The sequence below is a fragment of the Eubalaena glacialis genome, chromosome X (assembly GCF_028564815.1).
Source record: "Eubalaena glacialis isolate mEubGla1 chromosome X, mEubGla1.1.hap2.+ XY, whole genome shotgun sequence".
NCBI classification, from domain to species: domain Eukaryota; kingdom Metazoa; phylum Chordata; class Mammalia; order Artiodactyla; family Balaenidae; genus Eubalaena; species Eubalaena glacialis.
This window is the reverse complement of record NC_083736.1, coordinates 66134642-66157039: the sequence shown is the minus strand read 5'-3', so window position 1 is coordinate 66157039 and position 22398 is coordinate 66134642. Positions and strand designations below refer to the sequence as shown.

The 22398-nt window shown below is 40.0% G+C and overlaps 1 protein-coding gene across 1 annotated transcript in view; it reads left to right on the top strand.

Moving 5' to 3' along the window:
• Nucleotides 1-22398, top strand: part of RTL5 (retrotransposon Gag like 5) — a 69316-nt gene that overhangs the window by 8905 nt on the left and 38013 nt on the right. Inside the window, exon 2 of the mRNA XM_061179430.1 lies at nucleotides 2496-2603. The gene's annotated coding sequence lies outside the window, so the exon portion shown is untranslated. The remainder of the gene's footprint in view (nucleotides 1-2495; nucleotides 2604-22398) is intronic.

Sequence of the window (22398 nt, the reverse complement as noted above, 5' to 3'; positions counted from 1 at the left end):
GATGATGTCTGCACGGTGGGAACATAGGTTGTCATCTTTAAGACCACTACCCAGTCAGGGAAGAAGTGAGGCGAGGGCAAAGCCATGAAGCTTTTCTACTTACCATTTTAAAGTTACCTTTTTCTTGATTCAGCATTTGCTTGGTTGCTATAAACCTTTGACTATTTTCCAGGGTTCTGACAAAGTTGGTTCTGATCGTTTCTGCTTGTTTTTCAAGGTTTCTGTGGAGGGATAGGCATTTGGATTTGCCTACTCTGCCAGTTTGCTCCCATCACTCCTCCAACCCTTTTATCATTATGTAATTTCCCTCTTTGTCCTCGGTAATTTTCTTTGCTCTAAAGTTTACTTATCTGCTCTCAAGTTCATTAATCTTTTCTTCTGCAGTATTTAATTTTCTATTAATTTCATCTAGAATATTTTTCCTCTCAGTTATTTATAAGAATTTTAATCTGGGTCTTTTAAAATATCATTTATTTCTCTTCTTATTGTGCTTATTCTTTCCTGTGTCTTCTTGAATATATGGAAGATAGTTATAATCACAGTTTTAACATCCTTGTCTACTAAATAGATCATCTGATTCTGTTTCTGTTGATTGATTTTTCTTTTTTATGGGTTGTATTTTCTTGCATCTTTACATATTGTTTATATTAGTCTTTTTTTTCTGGCTGCGTTGTGTCTTCATTGCTGCGTGTGGGCTATCTCTAGTTGTGGTGAGCGGGGGGTACTCTTCGTTGCAGTGCGTGGGCTTCTCATTGCAGTGGCTTCTCTTGTTGCAGAGCACGGGCTCTAGGCACACGGCCTTCAGTAGTTGCGGCACATGGACCCTAGAGCACACGGGCTTCAGTAGTTGTGGCACGTGGGCTCAGTAGTTTTAGTGCACAGGCTTAGTTGCTCCGTGGCACGTGGGATCTTCCCACACCAGGGATCGAACCCGTGTCCCCTGCACTGGCAGGCAGATTCTTAACCACCGCACCACCAGGAAAGTCCGTATATTAGTCTTTTTTTAAAAATCACAAATTACTACAAACTTAGTGCTTTAAAATTTTTTTAAAAATTTTTATTCTTTGGCTGCACCACGCGGCATGCAGGAAATTAGTTCCCTGACCAGGGATTGAACTTGTGCCCACTGCAGTGGAAGCACAGAGTCTTACCCACTGGACCACCAGGGAAATCCCAAACTTAGTGCTTTAAAACAACAGTACCTATTTATTATCTGACAGTTATGTAGGTCAGAAGTTGGGTGGGCTTGGCTGGATTCTCTAGTTAGGGTTTCACAAACTGAAAATCAAGATGTCAGCTGATCTGGGCTCTTATCGGGAGCCTCTGGCTAAGAATCTGCTTCCAAACTTATTCAGGTGACTGAAGGTCATTTCCTTGCACCTGTAGGGCTATGGTCTCTGTTTTCTTGCTGGCTGACAGCCTTGGGCCACTCTCTGTTTCTTGAGCTACTTGTATTCCCTGACACTTGGCCCTCTGCATCTTCAAGTTAATGATGGTGTGTTGAATCCTTCTCACATTTAGAATCTCTCTCAGGTCCTCCTCTACTACCAGCCAGAGAAAACACTCTGCTTTTAAGATCTCAATGTGATTAGACTGGGCCAACCAGGATAATCTCCCTTTTGAGTAACTCAAAGTCAGTTAATTAGGGACCTTAATTACATCCCCCAAATCACTTTTGCCATGAAGCTTAGCATAATCATGGGTGTATTATCATATTTATAGTTCTTGGGATTAGGGCAGGAAGTCTTGGGGAGCCATTTTGGAATTCTGCTTTACACGATGTTACTATTTGATTGGATGCCAGACATTGAATTTTATGTTGTGTGTGCTAGATTTCTGTATTCCTTTAAAGATTCTTGAGCTAGGTTCTGGGATGCAGTTAAGTTACTTGGAAACAGTTTGATTCCTTTGAGGCTTATTTTTAAGTTTTGTTAAACGGGGCCCAGAATAGGCTTCAGTCTAGATCTAATTTGACCCCACTACTGAGGCAATAGCCTTCTGAGGACTCTAATCAATTCCCCATGAGTCAGGAGTTTTGCAGCTCTTCTTGGTGGGAACATGAACTATTTATAGTCCTATGTGAGCGCCAGCAATTTCTGCTCCTACTCCTTTCAGGCAGTTTCCTCCAAACTGATCAGTACTCATCTGAGTACTTGAGGAATACCCTCTGCAGATCTCTGAGGTTCTTTCATTCTATGTGGTGTCCTCTTCTCTGGACTACTGTCCTGCGAACTCTAGCTGCCTTGGTCTTCTTGGACTCTCGGCTCCATTTACCCAACTCAGAAAGTCCACTGGATTCTAACTGGGTTCCCCCTCCCTGCACCAGAGCCTGGAAACTCTCACAAAGTAGTAGCTGGGGCAACTGTAGGGCTTACCTACTTTGTTCTCTGTCTCTCAGGGATCACTAGCCTTCATTTTCTGATGTTCAGTGTCTTAAAAACCATAATCCATAGTTTCATATATTCTGTCTATTATTTTTTTTTTATTTTGGACAGGAGGATAAATCTGGTCCCTGTTACTCCATCTTGTCCAGAAAGGGAAGTTCTGAACTTCATATAAATGGAACCGTATAGTAGGTATTCCTCTGTATCTGGCTTTTTTGGGTGAGTAGCAGCAGTTCGTTCTTTTTATTTATTTATTTTAAAATTTATTTTATATTGAAGTCTAGTTGATTTACAATGTTGTGTTAGTTTCAGATGTACAGCAAAGTGATTTAGTTATACATATACATATATCTATTCTTTTTCAGATTCTTTTCCCATATAGGTTATTAAAGAGTACTGAGTAGAATTCCCTGTGCTATACAGTAGGTCCGTGTTGATTATCTATTTTATATGTACTGTGTTTATGTTAATACCAACCTCCTAATTTGTCCCCCCCCCACAACCTTTCCCCTTTGGTAACCATAAATTTGTTTTCTAAGTTTGTTGAGTCTGTTTCTGTTTTTCAAAGAAGTTCATTTGTATCATTTTTTAGATTCCACATAGAAGTGATATCATATATTTGTCTTTCTCTGTCTGACTTACTTCACTTAGTATGATAATCTCTCAGTCTATCCATGGTGCTGCAAGTGGCATTATTTCATTCTTTTTTTATGGCTGAGTAATATTCCATTGTATATATGTACCATGCCTTCTTTATCCATTCCTCTGTCAATGGATATTTAGGTTGCTTCTGTGTCTTGGCTCTTGTAAATAGTGCTGAAATGAACATTAGGGTGCATGTATCTTTTCGAATTATGGTTTTCTCCAGATATATGCCCAGTAGTGGGATTGCTGGATCATATGGTAGCTCTATTTTTAGTTTTTTAAGGAACCTCAGTACTGTTCTCCCTAGTGGCTGTACCAATTTACATTCCCACCAACAGTGTACGAGGGTTCCCTTTTCTCCACATCCTCTCCAGCATTTACTGTTTGCAGATTTTTTTGCTGATGGCCATTCTGACTGGTGTGAAGTGATACCTCATTGTAGTTTTGATTTGCATTTCTCTAATAATTAGTGATGTTGAGCATCTTTTCATGTGCTTTTTGGCCAACTGTATGTCTTCTTTGGAGAAATGTCTATTTAGATCTTCTGCCCATTTTTTTGATTGTGTTCTTTTTAAAATTACTGGTAATATTCCATTGTATGGACATTTTCTCTCTTTTTAATGGCTGCATAGAGTTCCATTGTATGGATGTATCATAATTTATCTAACTGGTTTCCTATTGATTTGCATTTAGAGATTATTTCTGGTCTCTTGTTATGACAAACAGTGCTGCAATGAACATCTTTTTTTAAAAATTTTATTGAAGTATAGTTAATTTACAATGTGTCAAAGTGATTCATTTATACATATATATATATATATGTATATATGTTCCTTTTCATATTCTTTTCCATTATGGTTTATCATAGGATATTGAATATAGTTCCCTGTGCTATGCATTAGGACCTTGTTGTATCCATCCTATATATAATAGTTTGCATCTGCTAATCCCAAACTCCCAATCCTTCCCTCCTCCACCACTTCCCCGCTTGGCAACCACAAGTCTGTTGTCTATATCTGTGAGTCTGTTTCTGTTTTGTAGATATGTTCATTTGTGTCATATTTTAGATTCCACATATAAGTGATATCATATGGTATTTGTCTTTCTCTTTCTGACTTACTTCGCTTAGTATGATAATCTCTAGGTCCATCCATGTTCCTGCAAATGGCATTATTTGCAATGAACATCTTGAATGTAGATTTTGCACAGATGTGAGATGTCTTTAGGATAGATTCCCGCATATGGGGCAAAGGATGTGTGCGTTTTGAACTTAGGTAGTAATTGTCAAATTTCCCTCCAAAGAGAGAAGACCAGCCAACATTCCCACTGACCATGTGTAAGGGCACCTATTTCTCTACTAACCTTTTATTCTTAAAAGAGCTGCCTTGATTACTTAATTAGCTAATAGTTTAACAAGATCGTCCTAGAAAACATTTTCCTCTGTATTCAGGCCATAGTACTGCCTCAGGAAGGGAAGTCACCATCTAGGAAGGGTCTCTGATTACTTCAGAAATAAACCCCCTTTGGATCCCATCCAAGGCCTCTGGCCTAATACTAAATTGGTTTTATAGGGAACAGTGCCATGGCAAGGTTCCAACGTGCTAGTCTTTGCTCTGCTGAAATATTTCTTAAGCAAAGTAAATTAATTACAGGCCTTTGCGGGGTTTAGCTCCTTTGGGACTAGGATTACATCTAAAACATTTCAAGATAGTAATTGTTTTTTAGCAAAGTTAGGCATGTTACTCTTTTGTAACCTCAACAAAATGCTTTTGTTTGAAAAGAATATGAAGTTCACATGTTCTAATGGGACATTTTGGTGTCTCAAAGTTTTGCCACTTCTAACTGCATGATATGAAAGTATGCTAGGTCTGCTATAAGAGCTTAGTATGAATCAGGTGGTAGTCAATGTTAATTGACTTACATCCTACAACACTTTTTGTATTGTTTTATCTGTATATGGGAGTAGGTTTACAGTGAGTATAGTGAGGGTGGCACCTGTCTGGGTATGAATCCTAATTTTGTCACCTACCAGCTGTAACATCACAGGTAAGTTACTTAATATTTCTGGCCTTGTCTGCAAAGCAGAGTAATACTAGTATCTTCCTCATAGGACATTAGGAGGATTACAAGAATTAATTTGAATAAAGCATTTAGAGTGATGCTTAACACATGGTACGCTCTCAACAAACATAAACAATTACTATGTTTGCATGAGCCAGTATTTTTTCTTTTTTGGCAAAATGTATTAATTAACATAATCAAAGCTCCGTGAGATGATATCCTGGTAGATGGTAGAGTGTTTTACAGTGTAAGGTGCCTTCTCCTAGCAAAACCAATCAATACCCTTAGGAGCTATTCCAAAAACAAAGAGAAGCAAGTCACATACAGAGACACATTTAACAGCAATGAACAATTGTCCGTAAAAGACATTTCACGCAGGGACTCAGAAAATCACCTCTGTGGTAGAAACTCCACTGTAACCTTTTATTCCAGATATTTGCCAGTGGAGTTTATTTACCCTCATTAGAAATATGAATGGGCTATTTGGAGGGGCAGGGCTAGGGCCACAGCTGGAAGCTGGAGGGAATTGACTTGAAGCAGGAAAGTGTAAATAAACAGGGGTCAAAATTCAGGGATAGACTGAATAAGAGGGGCTAGAGGGGAAGTAGATTTTTTTTAAATTAATTAATTTATTTTATTTTTGGCTGCATTGGGTCTTTGTTGCTGTGCACGGGCTTTCTCTAGTTGCAGCGAGTGGGGGCTACTCTTCGTTGCGGTGCGTGGGCTTCTCATTGCAGCGGCTTCTCTTGTTGCGGAGCACGAGCTCTAGGCACACAGGCTTCAGTAGTTGTGGCTCGCGGGCTCTAGAGCGCAGGCTCAGTAGTTGTGGCACACGGGCTTAGTTGTTCCGCGGCATGTGGGATCTTCCCGGACCAGGGCTCGAACCCATGTCCCCTGCCTTGGCAGGAGGATTCTTAACCATGGTGCCACCAGGGAAACCCGGGAAGTAGATTTTGAGTAAGGTTTACACATCTATCTCCCTTTAGACTGTGAGCAAGGTGAGGGCAGGGGCCCCATGTATTAATCATCTCTCTAGGCTGAAGATGATTCAGTAAATATTTATTGATGGCACTGAATGGAATTAAAATTAAACAGGTGTCAAGGATTCTGAAGTGAGCAGGAGAGAACAGGCAGATTCCTAGAGTGTCTGGGAACAGTGGCCCTGAATGCAGCAGAGACAGATGGATGCATGGAATTGGCAAAACACCGTTAGAAAAAAAATAGGCAATAAAACATTGCAGAAGATTTGAAAAAACTATTTCTAATCATATCTCTCTACTAACAACTACTGTCATTTTTGTTTATCCCCTTGTAGTGGTTGTGATACCATATGTATATTACTTTTCATTCTTAATTCAGTCAACAAATGTTTACTGAGCACACATGCAGGTGTGTTCTGTACATGGTTGTACATGGGTGTGATCATAATTTGCACATCATTTTGTAGCCCGCCTCTCCACTTACAGTAGCATAAGCCAGCATTTCCCTCATGTGTTTTGCTGAGCACAAGCCGCCCCATGACAAAAAGCTTCCATGATCAAGAAGGCTTGGGCACACTGCAATCTAGAGCTCTTCTCTTGACAGTTCACAGCTCAGTTTCCTTTCTTGGTTGTTGCTTCTCTACCAGGTACCTAAACACTGGACAGCCCCAGGGCTCATCCTGGGTCCTCTTCTTTATTTACTTTTGCTCCCTAGGTGAACTCATCCAGTCTCAAGGCTTTAAACCATCGATGTTCTAAGGACTCCCAACTTTCTCTCCAGCCCTGACCACTGCCCTGAACTGCTCATCTGTATATCCAGCTGTCCACTGGCATTACCCTTTGAATGTCTAATAGGCAACTCAGATTCAGTATATATAAAACATAACCATTCATTCCTCTGACCTTCCCAAATCTGCTCTTTCTCAAATATTCACCATCCTAATAAATGGCACCACCATCCATGCAGCTGCTGAAACCCCAAACCTAGGAGTCATTCTTTTTTCTAATAATCATTTTTTAAAAAATTGAAGTATAGGGCTTCCCTGGTGGCGCAGTGGTTGAGAATCTGCCTGCCAATGCAGGGGACACGGGTTCGAGCCCTGGTCTGGGAAGATCCCACATGCTGCGGAGCAACTAGGCCCATGAGCCGCAATTACTGAGCCTGCGCGTCTGGAGCCCGTGCTCCGCAACAAGAGAGGCCGCGATAGTGAGAGGCCCGCGCACTGCGATGAGGAGTGGCCCCCGCTTGCCGCAACTAGAGAAAGCCCTCGCACAGAAACGGAGACCCAACACAGCCATAAATAAAAATAAATAAATAAATAAAAATTAAAAAAAAAATGAAGTATAGTTAATTTATAATGTTGTGTTAGCTTCAGGTGTACAGCAAAGTGATTCAGTTTTATATATATAAATTATATATTTTTTATATATATATAAATTTATATATAATGTATATTATATATATAAATTATATATAATATATATATATATATTCTCTTCCAGATTCTTTTCCATTATCGGTTGTTACAACACATTGAATATAGTTCCCTGTGCTACAGTAGGAGCTTGTAGTTTATCTATTTTATACATAATAGTGTGTATATGTTAATTCCAAACTAGGAGTCATTCTTGATTCCTCCCTTTCACTTGTCATCCACTTCCAAGTCACCAGACAGTCTGGTTGGTCCAGTATTCAAAACATAACCAAAATCCTTCCACTTCTCTCCATCTCCGTGGCTGCCGCCCTGGCCCAAGCCGCTGTCCTCTCTGCCTGGCTTGAAGCAGTAGTCTCCTTACTGGTCTTCTGCCTTCATTCTTGCTTCACTCCACTCTGTTCTCCACAGAGCAGCCAGAATAGTTTTGAAAAAAAAAAAAAACAAATCATGTCAGCAACCCTCCTAAAACCCTCCAAGGGCTTTCCTTTGTTCTTGGAATAGAATCCCAACTCCTTAGCTTGGTCACTCTGCTTCACTCACTCTCTCCCAGTCATGTCGGCTTCTTTCTATTCCTGTAAAACAACAAACTCTCTCCCTCATCCGGGTCTTTGCATTTGCTGTTCCCCTGCCCAGAAGACTCTCCCTTCAGGCTCCTTGATGTCACCCAGAGGAACCTTCTGTGATCAACCCATCTAGAGTAGCCCTTCCCTCTCAATTCCCATCTCCCATATCACCCTGTCAATTCCCTGCACAGCACTTGCTGCAATCTGAAGTAATTTGGCATATTTATTTGTATTTTGCCTCTTCTGATTGGAATATAAGCTTCATGAGGTCAGGGATCTTGTGTCACTGTTCACTGCTGTATCCCCAACACCTAAGTGTCTGATATACCCAATAAATATTTGTCAAATGAATAAATGTATAATAAAGGCTCTGAGAAGTCCAGTTACTACTAAAGAAACCTTTTAAATCTGTATTAAAAAGACCTATTAGTAATGTCTTATGTGTTTTGGGAAAAAAATACTTCAAGAAATGCTAGCAGAAGTATTTGTTTTCATGTTGCAGTGTAATGGAGTGAAAATAACAGAGGTTTCATATTCAGACATAGTACTCAAATCTTGGTTCTACCCCTCACTAGCTGTGTAATCTTTGGCAAGTTAATTTGCTTCTCTGAGCTTCAGTTTCTCCTTATTTATTTATTTATTTATTTATTTATTTATTTAATGTCTGGGAGAACAATTTCTCTTGGCCATTGCTCTTTTTTTTTTTTAATAATTCTTTATTTTATTTATTTATTTTTGGCTGTGTTGAGTCTTCGTTTCTGTGCGAGGGCTTTCTCCAGTTTCTGGAAGCGGGGGCCACTCTTCATCACGGTGCGCGGGCCTCTCACTATCGCGGCCTTTCTTGTTGCGGAGCACGGGCTCCAGACGCGCAGGCTCAGTAGTTGTGGCTCACAGGCCTAGCTGCTACGCGGCATGTGGGATCCTCCCAGACCAGGGCTCGAACCCGTGTCCCCCGAACTGGCAGGCAGATTCTCAACCACTGCGCCACCAGGGAAGCCCCATATTTATTTATTTTTAAAAAAAATATTTATTTATTTATTTATTTATTTGCCTGTGCTGGGTCTTAGTTGCGGCAGTGGGATCTTTAGTTGTGGCGTGCAGGATCTAGTTCCCTGACCAGGGGTCAAACCCGGGCCCCCTGCATTGGGAGCGTGGAGTCCTAACCGCTGGACCACCAGGGAAGTCCCAGTTTCTCTATATTTAAATGAAAGTAACAATAAAAGACTTTGGAGGTGGCCGCATTTAACTAGATAAAGTAATGTACTTAGTATAGTATACATGTTAAGAAGTATCACTAAATAAATCTTAGTTTCCTTCCTTCCCATTATCATAATTATGATTTTTACTTAGTGGTGCTTAGCAAAGTTTATTCAATGGTTTCCCTGTTGAGGGATACTTGAGTCACTTCCAGACTCGTTCATATAACATTTTCCTTCCTTTCCATAATTTTCCTAGCATAGATTCCCAGAAGTAGGATTACTGAATAAGAAGGTATGAGCATTTACAATTTCCTGATGCAATTGCCAGATTTTATTTTAAAGGGATCATGTTTATTCATAGCATCAGCAGCCAGTAACTCCAAACATCAATTTGGTACTCTTTCCAGCCTGACATATTGTGATTTCTTCCGCCTCCCCTCAATTTTTGCTACTATAATAGGCAAAAAAATTGCCATTCAGTTTTCAAAATTTTGTATGTCTTCTCTCATTAAGGAAGAGTAGACATTTCCCCATATGTTTGCCTCCTAATAGTATTCCCGTCTGTTTGTGCCTTCGCTCATTTTCCTCTCATGCAAGCGTATTCCTATCATGGTTGCAAAGACCCAGGCTGGTGGCTCTCAGACCTGCTCTGATGCATCCTGTGGAGCAGGGGTAAATAAGGGTTGGTGCTGTGGTCCACTTCCTTTGGAAATTTGGCAGCTTCTTCTCTCCTGGGTTGCCGCCTGCCCCGTCTCTTTCCTAGACTCCTTTTCCTGCAGCCCTTCCCTTAAATTTGGTGCAACTCAGAATTGTATCCCAGGTCTTTAAAAAATGTTCTTGTTGTAAAATATAATACACAGACATGCATACAGAAAAGTAAAACAAATGTACAGTTTGTACACTTGTAAAAATTGTTACAAGTGAACCCCAGTATGACCACTACCCAGGTCCAAAACTAGAACTTTGTCAGCACCCTAGAAGCCTCCCCTGTGTCCTCACCAATTACAATTTACTCTTCGTCTTACAAGGAGCCACTCTTAACTTTTATGATAGCAATTTCCTTGCTTTTTCACAAATAGTTTTATCATCTATCTGTGCATCCCTAAACAAGAATGTAGTTTTGTTTATTTTTGCACTTTATATAAATGGAATCATACTGTATGTGTTCCTTTGTGCCTTGCTTCTTTTGCTCAACTTTATATCTGTATGCTCCATATACGTTGTTGCATGTGGCTATAGTTTAATTGTCATTGCTGTATAATATTCCACAGTTTATTCATTCTCCTCTTGATGGACTGTTGGGTGGTTTCCAGTTTGGGCTGTTATGTGCAATGCTGCTATGTATCTTCTGTATATCTTTTGGGAAAGATAGGTGCACATTTCTCTAGGATATATAGCTAGGAGTGGAATTGCTGGGTCTTGGGGGATGTGTACCTTCAACTTGAATAGATAAACTGTTTTAACCGAAGTGGTTGAACCAATTCAGATCCCCACCAGCAGTGTATCAGAGTTTCTATTCCTACATATCTTCCTCAACACTAGTTATTGTCAGACTTAAAAATATTTTGCCATAAAATTTAAAAAAAACTATTGTATATAGAATGGATAAACAACAAGGTCCTACTGTATAGCACAGGAAACTATATTCAATATCCTGTGATAAACCATAATGAAAAAGAATATATATGTATAACTGAGTCACTTTGCTGTACAGGAGAAATGAACACAACATTGTAAATCAACTATACTTCAATAAAATTTAAAAAAATATTTTTCCAGTCTGGTGGATGTGAAATGGTATGTCATTGTGTGTGTGTGTGTGTGTGTGTGTGTGTGTGTATTTTACAGCTATATTGAGGTATAATTGATGTACACCAAACTGTACATATTTAAAGTGACAATTTGATGAGTAAACATCTGTGAACAGAACCACAATCAATATAATGATCATACCCATCACCTCCAAAAGTTCCCCTGCCCCTTGGTAATTCATCCTCCCTCTTCCCTCGTTCTTCATTTCTCTGATAGATGAGGTTAAGCACCTTTTCATGCTTATTGGATATTTGGAGTTCTTCTTTTATCATGAGCCCATACAAGTCCCTTGCCCATTTTTCTACTGAGTTTTGTTTTTATTACTAATTTGTAGTTCTTTGTGTATTCTGAATACCAGCCTTTTGTTGGTTATATGTGTTGCAAATATCTCTTCTACTGTGGCTCACCTTTTCACTCTTTAAATAGTTTCCTAGTTTTAAAGTAGTTGAATTTTATCAATTTTCCTTTATGGTTAGTGGTTTTATATCTTATTTAAGAAATCTTTCTCAACTCTGAGGTCATGAAGATATTTTCATTCATTATCTTCCAAAAGCTTTATATTCTTGCTGTTCATATTTAGGTTTTTGTCTACTTGGAACCGATTTCTTAGTATGGTATGAGGCTTATTTTTTATCATGTGAAATAAATGAAATAGAATGATAGGCTTCTCAATATTTATTGAGCCCCTATGGCAACAAATAAAATGAAGAATAAAGACATATGAGAGATATTTAGGTGGTAGAATCTGCAAAGCTTATTGGATGTAGGAGATAAGAAGAGACATCTAGGAAGGTGCCCAGGCCCCTGGTTCATGCAAATGAGTGGATGGTGACACAATTCACTGAGGGAAGAACCACAAGGAGAGGGGCAGTAGGTGTGACTGAGACAGCCCAGGGAAAGCTTGTAAAGGAGAAGGAGGAGAAAGCCTGGGATACAAGCCTGAGGACTCCAACTTAAAATAAGAGTGGAGGGAGAGGGACTTCCCTGGTGGTCCAGTGGCTAAGACTCTACACTCCCAATGCAGGGGGCCCAGGTTCGATCCCTGGTCAGGGAACTAGATCCCACATGCTGCAACTAAAAAAAAAAGAGGATCCTGCATGCCACAACGAAGATCCCACGTGCCACAACGAAGACCCGGCACAGCCAAATAAATAAATAAATATTAAAAAAAAAAAAAAGAGCAGAGGGAGAAGCAAAGGAAATTGCGAAGGAGCGGTCAGATAAGTGAGTGGGGAAACCAGGAGAGTGCAATGTCAAGGGGGCCAAAAGAAGAAGCTTTTTGAGAAGAAAAAAAGCTCAACAGTACCAAGTGCTTCAGAGGTATAAGACAGGACTGAAAGCATCGCTGGATTTAAAAAATTTTTTTGGCTGCATTGGGTCTTCGTTGCTGCGCGCGGGCTTTTCTCTAGTTGCGGCAAGCGGGGGCTACTCTTCGTTGCGGTGCATGGGCTTCTCACTGCGATGGCTTCTCTTGTTGCGGAGCACGGCCTCTAGGTGCGCGGGCTTCAGTAGTTGTGGCACGTGGGCTCAGCAGTTGTGGCTCGCGGGCTCTAGAGCACAGGCTCAGTAGTTGTGGCACACGGGCTTAGTTGCTCCGCAGCATGTGGGATCTTCCCGGACCAGGGCTTGAACCTGTGTCCTCTGCACTGGCAGGCGGACGCTCAACCACTGTGCCACCAGGGAAGTCCCGATTATTATTATTATTATTATTATTATTTTGACATGGAGGTCCTTAGTGGTCCTCAGGATGGCGTGTGTATGTGGTGGAGGGAACTCAGATCAGAGAGAGTTGTGAGCGGGTGGCACATGAAGGACAGAGCTGGACAGTGCTGACAATTCTTTCATGATGTTAATTTTTTTTCTTGTTCAATACCTACTGGTTTTATATTTGTTATTTTGATATTGAGCACAACCAGAGAATAGATAACTTTCCTTACGAGAATTTGACTGAGGTATTATAATTTTAAAATATGTAAAAAAAGTGACTTCTCATAAGTTGCAAATATTCACAAAATATTATTTTACACAGCAGTGCACAGTTGAGACTTTCGCTCATGAGGGATCAGAAATCCAAATTTGTTTTCATTATCAACCCTTGAAAGAAATAAATTAGTCATAAATGTAGTTAATATTAAAGATTTTCCTATCCTAACTGATTTTTTAAAAAAATCAAAGTATAGTTGATTTACAATGTTGTGTTAGTTTCAGGTGTACAGCACAGTGATTCAGTTATGCATACATACATATATAGATTCTTTTTCAGATTTGTTTCCATTATAGGTTATTACAAGGTATTGAATGCAGTTCCCTGTGCTATACAGTAGGACCTTGTTGTTTTATCTATTTTACATATAGTAGTGTGTATCTGCTAATCCCAAACTCCTAATTTATCCCCTCTCCCCCTTTCCCCTTTGGTAGCCATAAGTTTGTATGTCTGAGTCTGCTTCTGTTTTGTAAATAAGTTCATTTGTATCATGATGTTAATTTTAATGAAAGGAGATGAGGCACAGGATGGTAGCTGGAAAGTGATGTGATGTCCAGGAAGAGTTATCTTTAGGACAGAGAGATGTGGCTGTTTCTGTTCCAAACAGAAGGAGTTAGGAGAAAGGAATCCCAGGTCACCGTATGACCTCCACATTGCCTTGTTATTTCCAGAGAGAGTGACCCCTCCCCTCAAAAGGCCACACCATCTCAGCTGATGGCTGTGCTTCCTATTTCACTGAGAAAATTGAAGCAGCCAGAAATGAACTTCCTCAGGCTCCTATATCCACACCAGTCCATGCAACCCGTGGCTGTGCCCAAATACTCTGCCTTCTGTCCTGTTACTATGGAAGAACTGTCCTCACTCCTATAAAAAGTCAACCAACCCTTCCTCCTGTGTTCAGGGTATTATTCACTCTCACCTTTTCTTTCTTTTTTAAAAAGTTAATTGGCATATAGTAGATTTACAATGCAGTGTTAGTTTCAGCTGTACAGCAGAGTGATTCAGTTATACTTATACATACGTTCTTTTTTAGATTCTTTTCCATTATAGATTATTACAAGATTTTAAAAATTTTTTATTGGAGTATAGTTGCTTTTCAATATTGTGTTAGTTTATACTGCACAGCAAAGTGAATCAGCTATACGTATACATATATCCCCTCTTTTTTGGATTTCCTTCCCTTTTAGGTCACCACAGAGCACTGAGTAGAGTTCCCTGTGCTCTACAGTAGGTTCTCATTAGTTATCTATTTTATACATAGTATCAATAGTGTATATATGTCAATCCCAATCTCCCAATTCATCCCACCCCCCCTTTTCTCCCTTGGTATCCATACGTTTGTTCTCTACGTCTGTGTCTCTATTTCTGCTTTGTAAATGAGATCGTCTATACCAGTGATTCCACATATATGCATTAATATATGATATTGGTTTGTCTCTTTCTGACTTCACTCTGTATGACAGTCTCTAGGTCCATCCACGTCTTTACAAATGACCCAATTTCGTTCCGTTTTAAGGCCAAGTAGGGCTTCCCTGGTGGCGCAGTGCTTAAGAATCCGCCTGCCAATGCAGGGGACACGGGTTTGAACCCTGGTCCAGGAAGATCCCACATGCCTCAGAGCAACTAAGCCCGTGCGCCACAACTACTGAGCCCGTGCGCCGCAACTACTGAAGCCCACGCACCTAGAGCCTGTACTCTGCAACAACAGAAGCCACTGCAACGAGAAGCCTGCACACTGCAATGAAGAGTAGCCCCTGCTCACCACAGCTAAAGAAAGCCCATGTGCAGCAACGAGGACCCAATGCAGCCAAAAATAAATAAGTAAATAAATAAATAAATAAGCCTGAGTAATAGTCCATTGTATATATGTACCACATCTTCTTTATCCATTTCTCTGTTGATGGACATTTAGGTTGTTTCCATGTCCTAGCTATTGTAAATAGTGCTGCAGTGAACATTTGTCTTTTGAATTATGGTTGTATCTTTTTGAATTATGGTTTTCTCTGGGTGTATGCCCAGTAGAGGGATTGCTGGGTCGTATGGTAGTTCTATTTTTAGTTTTTTAAGGAACCTCCATACTGTTCTCCATAGTGGCTGTATCACTTTACATTCCAGCCAACAGTGTAAGAGGTTCCCTTTTCTCCACACCTTCTCCAGCATTTATTGTTTATAGATTTTCTGATGATGGCTATTCTGACAGGTGTGAGGTGATATCTCATTGTAGTTTTCATTTGCATTTCTCTAATAATTAGTGATGTTGAGCATTTTTTCCTGTGTTTGTTGGCCATCTGTATGTCTTCTTTGGAGAAATGTCTATTTAGGTCTTCTGCCCATTTTTGGATTCGGTTGTCTGGTTTTTTTTGATATTGAGCTGCATGAGCCATTTGTGTATTTTGGAGATTAATCCTTTGTCTGTTGCTTCGTTTGCAAATATTTTCTCCCATTCTGAGTGTTGTCTTTTTGTCTTGTTTATGGTTTCCTTTGCTATGCAAAAGCTTTTAAATTTAATTAGGTCCCATTTGTTTATTTTTGTTTTTATTCTCATTACACTAGGAGGTGGGTCAAAAAAGATCTTGCTGTGATTTATGCCAAAGAGTGTTCTGCCTATGTTTTCCTCTAAGAGTTTTATAGTGTCAGGCCTTACATTTAGGTCTTTAATCCATTTTGAGTTTATTTTTGTGTATGGTGTTAGGGAGTGTTCTAATTTCATTCTTTTACATGTAGCTGTCCAGTTTTCCCAGCACCACTTATTGAAGAGGCTGTCTTTGCACCACTGTATATTCTGGCCTCCTTTGTCATAGATTAGGTGACCATAGCTGTGTGAGTTTATCTCTGGGATTTCTATCCTGTTCCACTAATCTATATTTCTGTTTTTGTGCCAGTACCTTACTGTCTTTTTTTAAAACCTTTTTATTTTATATTGGAGAATAGCCAATTAACAATGTTGTAATAGTTTCAGGTGCACAGCAAAGCGACTCAGCCATACATATACATGTATCCATTCTCCCCCAGACTCCCCTCCCATCCAGGCTGCCACATAACATTGAGCAGAGTTCCCTGTGCTATACAGTAGGTTCTTGTTGGTTATCTTTCTACATACTGTCTTGATTACTGTAGCCCTGTAGTATAGTCTGAAGTCAGGGAGCCTGATTCCTCCAGCTCCTTTTTTTTTTTTCCGCAGGATTGCTTTTACTATTCGAGGTCTTTTGTGTTTCCATACAAATTGTAAAATTTTTTGTACTAGTTCTGTGAAAAAGGCCATTTGTAATTTGATCGGGATTGCATTGAATCTGTATATTGCTTTGGGTGGTATAGTCATTTTCACAGTGTTGATTCTTCCAATCCAAGAACATGGTATATCTCTCCATCTGTTTGTGTCATCTTTTATTTCTTTCATCAGTGTCTTATAGTTTTCTGTGTACAGGACTTTTGCCTTCTTAAGTAGGTTTATTCCTAGGTATTTTATTCTTTTTGTTGCAATGGTAAATGGGATTGTTTCCCATTTACCACTGAAAGATCAGAAATCTCTTTCTGATCTTTTGTTGTTAGTGTATAGGAATGCAAGAGATTTCTGTGTATTAATTTTGCATCCTGCGACTTTACTAAATTCATTGATTAGCTCTAGTAGCTTTCTGGTGGCATCTTTAGGATTTTCTATGTATAGTATGTCATCTGCAAACAGTGACAGTTTTACTTCTTCTTTGCCAATTTGGATTCTTTTATTTATTTTTCTTTTCTGATTGCCGTGGCTAGGACTTCCAAAACTATATTGAATAATAGTGGTGAGAGTAGGCACCCTTGTCTTGTTCCTGATTTTAGAGGAAATGCTTTCAGTTTTTCACCATTGAGAATAATGTTTGCTATGGGTTTGTCATATATGGCCTTTATTATGTTGAGGTAGGTTCCCTCTATGCCCAGTTTTTGGAGAGTTTTTATCATAAATGGGTGTTGAATTTTGTCAAAAGCTTTTTCTGTATCTATTGAGATGATCATATGGTTTTTATTCTTCAGCTTGTTAATGTGGTATATCACATTGACTGATTTGTGTATACTGAAGAATCCTTGCATCCCTGGGATAAATCCCACTTGATCATGGTGTATGATCCTTTTAATGTGTTGTTGGATTCAGTTTGCTAGAATTTTGTTGAGGATTTTTGCATCTATGTTCATCAGTGATATTGACCTGTAATTTTCTTTTTTTGTGATATCTTGGTCTGGTTTTGGTATCAGGGTAATGGTGGCCTCATAGAATGAGTTTGGGGGGTATTCCTCCCTCTGCAATTTTTTAGAAGAGTTTGAGAAGGATAGGTGTTAGCTCTTCCCTAAAAGTTTGATAGAATTCGCCTGTGAAGCCATTTGGTCCTGGACTTTTGTTTGTTGGAAGATTTTTAATCACAGTTCAAATTTCATTACTTGTGACTGGTCTGTTCATATTTTCTGTTTCTTCCTGGTTCAGTCTTAGAAGGTTGTACCTTTCTAAGAATTTGTCCATTTCTTCCAGGTTGTCCATTTTATTGGCATATAGTTGCTTGTAGTAATCTCTTATGATCCTTTGTATCTCTGCAGTATCAGTTGTAACTTCTCCTTTTTCATTTCTAATTTTATTGATTTGAGTCCTCTCCCTTTTTTTCTTGATGAATCTGGCTAAAAGTTTATCAAGTTTGTTTATCTTCTCAAAGAACCAGCTTTTAGTTTTATTGATATTTGCTATTTTTTTTTTAATTTCTACTTCATTATTTCTGCTCTGATCTTTATGATTTCTTTCCTTCTACTGGCTTTGGGTTTTCTTTGTTCTTCTTTCTCTAGTTGCTTTAGGTGTAATGTTAGGTTTATCTGAGATTTTTCTTGTTTCTTGAGGTAGGATTGTATTACTATAAACTTCCCTCTCAGAACTGCTTTTGCTGCAACCCATAGGTTTTGGGTCGTCGTGTTTTCATTGTCATTTGTTTCTAGGTATTGTTTGATTTCCTCTTTGATTTCTTCAGTGATCTCTTGGTAGCATATTGTTTAGCCTCCATGTGTTTGTGTTTTTTACAGTTTTTTTTTTCCTGTAATTGATTTCTATTCTCATAGCATTGTGGTCAGAAAAGATGCTGGATACGGTTTTAATTTTCTTAAATTTACCGAGGCTTGATTTGTGACCCAAGATATTATCTATCCTGGAGAATGTTCTGTGTGCATTTGAGAAGAAAGTGCATTCTGCTGCTTTCAGATGGAATGTCCTATAAGTATTGATTAAGTCTATCTGGTCTGATGTGTCATTTAAGGCTTCTGTTTCCTTTTTAATTTTCTTTCTGGATGATCTGTCCATTGGTGTAAGTGGAGTGTTAAAGTCCCCCACTATTATTGTGCTACTGTTATCTTCCCCTTTCATGGCTGTTTGAATTTGCCTTATGTATTGAGGTGCTCCTTTGTTGGGTGCATAAATATTTACAATTGTTATATCTTCTTCTTGGTTTGATGTCTTTTTTTATAGATATAAATTTATTTATTTATTTTTGGCTGCGTTGCTGTGCGCGCACTTTCTCTAGTTGCGTTGAGCGGGGGCTTATTTATTTTTTGCTGCGTTGCTGTGTGTGGGCTTTCTCTAGTTGCGGCGAACGGGGCTACTCTTCGTTGCAGTGTGCGGGCTTCTCATTGAGGTGGCTTCTCTTGTTGCGGAGCACAGGCTCTAGAGTACAGGCTCAGTAGTTGTGGCGCATGGGCTTAGTTGCTCCGTGGCACGTGGGATCTTCCCGGATCAGGGCTCGAACCTGTGTCCCCTGCATTGGCAGGCAGATTCTTAACCACTGTGCCACCAGGGAAGTCCCTTGGCTTGATCTCTTGATCATTTTGTAGTGTCCTTCCTTGTCTCTTATGACAGTCTTTATTTTAAAGTCTGTTTTGTTTGATATGAGTATTGCTACTCCAACTTTCTTTTGATTTCCATTTGCATGGAATATCTTTTTCCATCCCCTCACTTTCAGTCTGTATGTGCCCCTAGGTCTGAAGTGGGTGTCTTGTAGACAGCATATATATGGGTCTTGTTTTTGTATCCATTTAGCCAGTCTGTGTCTTTTGGTTGGAGCACTTAATCTTTTTACATTTAAAGTAATTATCGATATGTACGTTCCTATTACCATTTTCTTAATTGTTTTGGGTTTGTTTTTGTAGGTCTTTTTCTTCTCTTGTGTTTCCTGCCTAGAGAAGTTCTTTTAGCATTTGTTGCAAAGCTGGTCTGGTGGTGCTGAATTCTCTTAGCTTTGGCTTGTCTGTAAGGCTTTTGATTTCTCCATCAAATCTGAATGAGAGCCTTGCTGGGTAGAGTAATCTTGGTTGTAGGTTCTTCCCTTTCATCACTTTAAATATATCCTGCCACTCCCTTCTGGCCTGTAGAGTTTTTGCTGAAAGATCAGCTGATAACCTTATGGGGATTCCCTTTTATGTTATTTGTTGTTTTCCCTTGCTACTTTTAATATTTTTTCTTTATACTTAATTTTTTATGGTTTGATTAATATGTGCCTCAGCATGTTTTTCCTTGGGTTTATCCTGTATGGGACTCTCTGTGCTTCCTGGACTTGATTGACTGTTTCCTTTCCCATGTTGGGAAGTTTTTGACTATAATCTCTTCAGATATTTTCTCCGGCCCTTTCTCTTTCTCTTCTTCTTCTGGGACCCCTATAATTTAAATGCTGGGGCATTTAATGTTGTCCCAGGGTCTCTGAGACTATCCTCATTTCTTTTCATTCTTTTTTCTTTATTCTCCTCCTCGGCAGTTATTTCCACCATTCTATCTTCCAGCTCATTTATTTGTTTTTCTGCTTCAGTTATTCTGCTATTGATTCCTTCAGGTGTATTTTTAAAAAATATTTATTTATTTATTTTGGCTCTGCCCGTTCTTAGTTGCTGCATGCAGGATCTTCATTGCAGCATGTGAGATCTTTTGGTTGTGGCATGTGGGCTTCTTAGTTGTGGCATGTGGGCTCTTAGTTGTGGCATGCATGCAGGATCTAGTTCCCCGACCAGGGATTGAACCCAGGCCCCCTGCATTGGGAGTGTGGAGTGTTACCCACTGGACCACCAGGGAAGTCCCTCTTCTAGTGTATTTTTAATTTCAGTTATTGTGTTGTTCATCATTGTTTGTTTGTTCTTTTGTTCTTCTAGGTCCTTGTTAAACGTTTCTTGTATTTTCTCCATTCTATTTCCGATATTTGGGATCATCTTTACTATCATTACTCTGAATTCTTTTTCAGGTAGATTGCCTATTTCTTCTTTATTTATTTGGTCTTGTGGGTTTTTACCTTGCTCCTTGGTCTGCAACATGTTTCTCTGTATTTTCATTTTGTCTGACTTACTGTGTTTGAGGTCTCCTTTCTGCAGGCTGCAGGGTCGTAGTTCCTCTTGCTTCTGGTGTCTGCCTCCAGTGGGTGAGGTTGGTTCAGTGGCTTGTGTAGGCTTCCTGGTGGGAGGGACTGGTGCCTGCATTCTGGTGGGTGGAGCTGGATCTTTTCCCTCTGATGGGCAGGGCTGCATCAGGTGGTGTGTTTTGGGGTGTCTGTGGGCTTAGTATGACTTTAGGCATCCTGTCTACTGATGGGTGGGTTTGTGTTCCTGTCTTGCTTGTTTTTTGGCATGGGACATTCAGCACTGGAGCCTGCACACAGTTGGGTGAAGCTGGGTCTTGGAATTGAGATGGAGACCTCCAGGAGAGCTCAGGAATTCTCTGGCGTTCCAGCATCCTGGACTCAGAGCTCCCACCCCAGAGGCTCAGGCCCAACTCCCGGCCTGGAAACCAAGACCCCGCAAGCCACATGGCTCAGGAAAAAAGGGGAAAAAAAAGAAAAGGAAAAAGAAAGAACGAAGAAAAAAGGGTGGGAAGAAAACAAATGAAAACAAACAGACATACAAAACCCAAGACAAATAGCAAAGGCAAAAACAAGCAAACAGCAACAGCAACAATTAAAAACAAACAAGCAAACAAATGGACAAACAAAATCCCAGACAAATGGTAAAAGCAAAACCAAACAAACAAAAATAAAACAAAACCCAAAGAAACACACACATACAAAATAAGAAACAAAAACATAAAACAGAGAAAACAAAAAAACAAGAGAACAACCAAGGAAAAGAATCCCAAAATGAAATCCAAGAATTAAAAACAAAACTAACAAAAACAAAAAATAAAAAACAAAACAAAAGCAGAATTCAAACTGAAGGAAAAAGCAAACAAAACAAACACACAAAAACGATTTTAAAAAAGATAAGAACAAATAGAGGAAAAAAGATAAAAACAAAATAGAACAAAGGAAAGAAAAAAAGGAAAATCACAGAAGAAAAAAGTAACGTAGAAATAGAAATATAAAAAAAATTTAAACACATTAAAAAATTTAAAAACTAAATAAAAACATAATAATAAAAAATAACAGAACAAAACAAAACATTAAAAAATAGTAATAATTATATTTTCTGGGGTCTCAGCTGTCAGTGTCCTTGCCCCTACTGTGAGTCACAGCCAACCTCCGCCTCCCCAGGAGGCCCTCTGAAACCTCTAGGTAGGTCTCTGGTCCCGCTGTTGGCACTGTGCGAGCAGCTTAGACTCTGACCTGGCCCAACTCCTGCGTGTAGTAGTCCCCAAAGTCCACAGCTCCTAGAGCTAGACCGCTTTCAGTTTTGGGAACACTTGTTGATTCAAAGTCCACAGCTCCTAGAGCTAGACCGGTTTCAGTTTTGGGAACACTCATCCATTCAGATACTCCATAGATGCAGGGTTTACCAAGCAGATTGCGGGGATTTAATCTGTGGTTTGTGCAGCTGCATGGAAAGATTTTTTACCTCTTCCTTAGTTGCCCCACCCTTGGGGCTCAGCTGTGGTTTTAGCCCCATCTCTGGTGTGGGCCACCCACAGGAGGCTGCCCTAGAGCACTCAGGTCTGTCCCTGTGAAGACAGGGCGTGGAGGTGGCACGACTGCCTGGGTTGTGGGGGCCCCGGCGATAACAGGTGTGCAGGAAAGACAGCGGCCACCGGTGCGAGAGGTCCAGCCCTAGTAGGTGCCTTTCTTAGCACTTGGTGGCTGACGTGCAAAGGTCAGCCCTGGTGGGGGCTTTTCCTAGCACCTGGCAGGGCAGGGGGCTGGCGTGTGGGGAGAGAGAGGCTGCAATGGTGGCTCCCCCCCACCATGCGTCACTCAGCAGTGGAGCCTTGCTTCTATGGCAGTCTGGGTTTCCTCCACAAGCATTCCTGTATGCAGATTTCCTCCCTCCCATCCCCTCAGGCTGTCTCCTCACAGCCAACATCAGTCCTCCCACTGGGTTTTCTCTCCAATCCCCACGTTCCAGCTCTCAGCCTTTGTGTGCA